This window comes from Camellia sinensis, chromosome 11, assembly GCF_055761805.1.
Source record: "Camellia sinensis isolate YWXY chromosome 11, ASM5576180v1, whole genome shotgun sequence".
Lineage (NCBI taxonomy): Eukaryota > Viridiplantae > Streptophyta > Magnoliopsida > Ericales > Theaceae > Camellia > Camellia sinensis.
Window position 1 is genome coordinate 124,292,233 of NC_138971.1, and position 5,926 is coordinate 124,298,158.

Here is a 5,926-nt window from a genome sequence, read left to right on the forward strand (position 1 = left end):
ATTTGCTATATCATAACTAACTAAGAATGTTATAATAAAGCATGTCAACAAACTTTTTGATAACATTTTTTTAATGCTATAAATTCCTCATTATGATAGCAATTTTAAATGCTATCATATAGTATTTATAAATATAATAAAAATCCATTCCAACACCAATATTGAAAACCTAAATCCTGTAAATGCAACAAACACATTTTCATCCATCACATACAAAACACTATCATCATTTGAAAAATAACTCATCACCACAAATTTCAAGAAATAATAAAATTGTCATAACATTGTCTTAATAAAGTACCAAAACACAATCTCTCACTATGTTTAGAAAGATATAAACAAAAACTTAAAGCCATAATGTCGGTATGTACAAGACATAATGACACATTCAAATTCCTTTTTCTGCACCCACAAACTTCCAAGCTGACTTCTATTGGTCCCATCTTCTTTCCAAAGCTAATAACTACAAAACAATAATCAACATGTAACAGTAAGTATAATCAGTTTAAAAACGGAGTCTATATCATTAAAAAGGAAAAATAAAAATAAAATTATATCAATAAACAAAGTATTTCTACCTAATGCTTATATCTCTACTTTATTTCCCTTTCAAAAGCATGTAAGGAAATACATAGTGACAGAGTGAATGCAAAGGAGAATTGCCATTAAGAATTTTTTGAAAAAAAAAAAATGAATGTTTTACCGGTACATGCAAGCTTTATGTTTGTGTGCATGTGTATGTATTTTTATATTTAGTTTTCTGCAAAAGGCTCAAACATGTACTCACTTATTGCTATTCTGTGATAGAAGCTGAAAAATTTCTTAAATATTCTAAAATGGTGGAGTGTCACAGATTCGTCCAAAAAATTTTAAGAGTTGGCAACATAGTGGCTTGTAATGGATATGATGATGTGATGAAATGTATTTGAAAATCTTTATTTTATGTAGTTTTGTCAATTATTTGGTTCTCAAGGAATTACCCTGTTTTCAATTAGACATAGATGTGACTGTTATGAACTTAAGGAGATGGTAAAAGTTTGAGCAACTTTTTGGTGAAGGCAACACAAGAGGGATTATTTTTCTGCATTGATGATTGCTAGTCTTGAAATGTGGGAGTAGAAGACACAAAAACTAGAAAGCTATTCAAGTTAGATTGGATCTTATAATGGCAATATTAGTGTTTTCATGATGGGTAATATGTTGTTTAATTAGAAGTTTTTGTGGAGTTTTGTATTAGTTGTTATGTTGTTATCTTGCTAACTAATTCATACTAGTTGATTTGACTTCTTGACACATTTGGGCTTTAGCTTACTCTTCTTTTTGTAATATCCTATCGCTTTAAAATGTGTTATTTCTTTTGTAATATCAAGCATTCCTTACTCCTCTTTGTATTGTCTTATCTCTTAATAAAGTGTACTTCTATTGCATTATAACGATTCCATTTTCTTGGATATTTTACTTCTATTACACAAGTTGAAATGTTTTGATACAAAAAAAGTTTTGTTTGGGGTGATCCTATGTATACTACTTGCCAAGTTCCCCTTCCTTTCCATTTTGACCTTATGATTAGGGTTTTAGGATGTTTGATTGAATGCTAAATGACATTCTGTGGAAGAGTTGAAAACATGTTGATCAGGATGGCAAATAAGGTGTTAACAATTAAATACAGATATAAAATCAACCATATGTTGAGCCACACAAAATACCTCCAGAGTGAATATAAGCATTCTGAATGTCTTTATCTGTACTTGTTACTGAGGTACAACATAAGGCTTCAGTTAATGAGTAGCAAAAACTCTGATGCGTGCAGCACCATTTCTCATGTGTAGACACAGCAACTGAACTTTCTTCACAGCTCAAAACCAAATATCTGCATGCAGCAAGGAGTTCAATGCAAAGATATATATAGGGCTCCATACGTCACGCTGCAATAGCTAAGATATCTCAAAGACTCAACCTGTGGGCATAGAAAGTCATTGAGGAAATGGACATAGATAATGTTTTAGTTTAGCATGATGGAATATACTAGTTACAGAACAAAGCTAGAGACGCAATTTGTTTTTACCAACCTTTGCAAACAATAGAGAAGAAGCAAGTTTTTCCAGAAACAATGGAATGGCAAATGGCTCAAAAAGAGGTGTAGAAGCAAATGCCATCTTGTAGGTGAAAAATAGGTGTTGGTTAAGAACTAAGAAGGAAATATAACTTTCTAGTGTACCGAAGAAGCTTGATAAAAAGCAAAGAATTGTAGCCCTTTTGAAAGCCACACTATAGAGGGAAATGTAAAATAACTCAATCTAGAAAAGCAACAATTATTAGCTTTAAAATGATTACCAAATGAAAGTTTTCTTTTCTATCCACATATTTTGATGACAAGAAAATTACACTTCTTTGCTGCTCCCAGTTTATAAAAGCATTTAAGCAGCACATAAATATGATTTTATGAACAAATACAGATTAAACTTTGAAACATGTTGTTTGGATTGTTCGGTTTTCAAAATGCATATTATCTATTTTATTTTATTAATCCAACACCTCTTCCAATCCAAGTTGAACAACAAAGTATTAAATAATAAACAATAACAAGGCAAGGTCAACATTATCATTTCTGACAATAATGTACAAAATCAAATTCACACACCAAGACAACTTAGCAGAGCTTCAAGCTACTTAACTTTGGCTACATAAACTATACTTTTCAAGTCATTTTCGTAATTAATAGCTCAACATCTGTTGTTTATCTATAGTAGGCAACCACTTTCTAAGGGCGTACAAAGAAAGCCCTGACATTTGACTAAAAGAGAAAATATAATCAGGAATTAATCAAAATTCACTTTTTGCAACAACAGTGTTTCTATTAATAAGTTTGTGCATAGAAATTGTGGGAATATAGGTAAAACAAACCACAAGCCTATGCAAGTAGAAAATATCATTAACAAAAAGAGAAGAATATCGCTGAAAGCGCTAGGAGCAAATTACATACCACTAGTGCTCTTGACAGCTCATCCTTTTTCTCATCAACTTCTTCACCTTTTGGCTAGTTTGAAAAATAAAGAAAAATGAATTAGCAAGAAAAGAAAAATATAGTGTAAGTAAATGAATCAAAATACATGCATTTTACACTCTTCCCGAGAGAGAGAGAGAGAGAGAGAGAGAGAGAGAGAGAGAGATTGTGAAATACACCTCTTTATGGTGCCTTGCCCATCAACCACAAAATCTATTCTCAAATTTGCTTTGAGGGGAAAAAAATTCCAAAAAAATTAAGTCACCCTACATGAAGCTGGTAAGTCGAAGCAATGCATTCAACAATAACACATGAAAAATTAATCCAACTTTTATCTATATAAAGTCCTAGAATTCAATGAGGGCAAATGCATACATTCAAACAGAGAAATAGAAACAAATATAATAAATCTACTAGGAAGCTTTTGAATTGGGCAAACCTTTTTTGGTCTTATTCATTAACTAAAATTTAAAATTGCCCAGGTTATACATTCTCCCATGTGTATGACTTTAGTAGATTTTCAACTTAGTCTTACAACTATAGTTTGTTGTCATAGTGCAGATTATTCATGGTAATTTTGTCAAACACTTGGTGATCAACCCACTTTATATAGGATCATTGAGTTCACAAGTATATGATTAATTAGTTTACAAACAGTGAGTTCAAAGGGAGGTCAGTGGGTAGGGAAAGAGTGAAAGAGAGAGATGAATGAGGTACAAATTTGTGGGTGTAGAAAAAGGAAGTCCTTGATAAAGGCCTTGAGCCAAAAGGCTAATCTGACCTTGAACACAAATCAGCAACATTCAGCAATCAGCCCCTAACCATTAGCAGCAACTAAGACAGACTAAACATCAGCATGAACACAAATCAACAACATTCAACAATCAACAACATTCTAATATATGCCTATTTTCACGTTTTGTTCAATAAAAAAATATAAAATTGCACTATAAATAGAATTATTATTCGCCGTTATAAAAAAAAAATGAATTAATGAATGATGATTCTATTTTATTATGGTGAAATCAAACACTACAATAAGTTAATAAGATGAAGACGAGAATGGTTCACTTTTTTAATTAACCTTACAAGACTCCAAGACAAAGTAGTTCACTATAATAAATTGAATATAATCATTCAATTCTATTCTATTTTATTCCAGTATGACTCTTTCTATTTCTTTTCTTTTTTATTCTGTGAGAGTGAGACAAATGATTTAAACAAACAAAAAACAAATTGCAGACACCATGATTAATGGTGGGGAGCAACCAACTTAGATAATAAATAAGATTGAAAGAGGTGGGTCTGGTATGGGTATGCTGAACAAACTTCTGAATTGCAACTATGGACTCTTAATGTAGAGTTGTTCTGTTGTGTGTAGTTTGTTTTGGTTATTGGGTCATATAGATTTGTATCTCATCTCTGTTTTATAGTAGAGAGAGAGAGAGAGAGAGAGAGAGAGAGAGAGAGAAATATTCTTAACAATGGTGATGAATGGTTTTGGGGACTGCGTGACTACACTTTGAGGTCTCCACAAGCGTCGTTGCGATCAACAAAATCAAAACCCAATCCATACAATTAGCAAAATCAAAACCCAATCCACATATATATATATACACGCACAAGCAAAATCAATCCAGCCCAAAAATTATACACAAAAAACAACATGCATGTATCAATCAATATAAAAAAATTAGAGAAAATACTTACAATCTGTTCCCAAAATTCTCTCTTTTCGGCTGTACTTGAGATTAATTTATAGGATTTCATATAAACAAAAAAAATAGAAACTGTAATCAATACATATATATAATCATTGATGAAGGAAATCGGAAAGAAGAGAGAACATTACCTTTAAACAACTAAACACTAAAAATCACAAAGCTTCACAAAAACGTAGGGTAAGAAGTAGTCCTCGAAGTATTGTTGTTGATCATCACAATGAGAGAAAAAATAGGAAACTGATTTGGGAGTGGGTTTGCTGAAAAATAAGGGCGCCAGATTTTAGCGCAAAAAATCTGGGTCTTTTCATTTTAATATAATTGATAGCATTATATTTTTATTTATAGCATTTATACATTGTAATTAAAATCTTAAATTTATGAAATATTTCACAACATGTATGAAAAGCTATTAAAATTATATTAAATGTTATAAAAATTGAAATGTTCTCACCAGATGCTATTTTATTATAAAATGCCACAAATGCATCACATTTAATAGCATTTTTAAAAGAATGTTATAAAAAAATGCTATAAAATGTGTTTTTTGTTGTAGTGACTTTAATTAGAAGTGTGATTAATATATATATATATATATATATAATCACACTTAAGTAGAAAATGACATAAAAAATAAATATTATCACACTTAATCAGATTAAGTGTGATTAAAAATTTGGAAATTGTATATTTTATATAAAAATTAATTTGAAATATTTTATACAATCACACCTATTTAGGAAGTGTGGTTAAAAAGTAGTAATGTAGATATAATCACATTTTAATTACAAAAATACATAAATAATCACACTTTAATTAGAATGTGTGACTAAAAAATATATAAATAATCACACTTATTTAAAATGTGTGATTAAAAAGTAATAGTATATATATAATCACACTTTAATTAGAATGTGTGATTAAAAATATATATAAATAATCACACTTTAATTAGAATGTGTGATTAAAAAATATATATATAATCACACTCATTTAAAAAGTGTGATTAAAAAGTAGTAGTGTATATATAATCACACTTTAATTAGAAGGTGTGATTAAAAAATATATAAATAATCACACTTTAATTAGAATGTGTGATTAAAATATATATATATAATCACACTTATTTAAAAAGTGTGATTAAAAAGTAGTAGTGTATATATAATCACACTTCAATTAGAAGGTGTGATTAAAAAATATA

General features: G+C 29.7%; 1 long non-coding RNA gene across 1 annotated transcript; it reads right to left on the reverse strand.

The window, feature by feature from the left end:
* Positions 1-290: 290 nt before the first annotated feature.
* Positions 291-5,029, reverse strand: LOC114255747 (uncharacterized). Its single transcript, XR_014344466.1, has 5 exons — positions 4,857-5,029; positions 4,715-4,743; positions 2,984-3,037; positions 1,707-1,870; positions 291-463 (listed from the first exon to the last, which is right to left on the reverse strand). It is a non-coding gene; the product is annotated as an uncharacterized LOC114255747 (long non-coding RNA).
* Between the last annotated feature and the right edge of the window lie 897 nt (positions 5,030-5,926).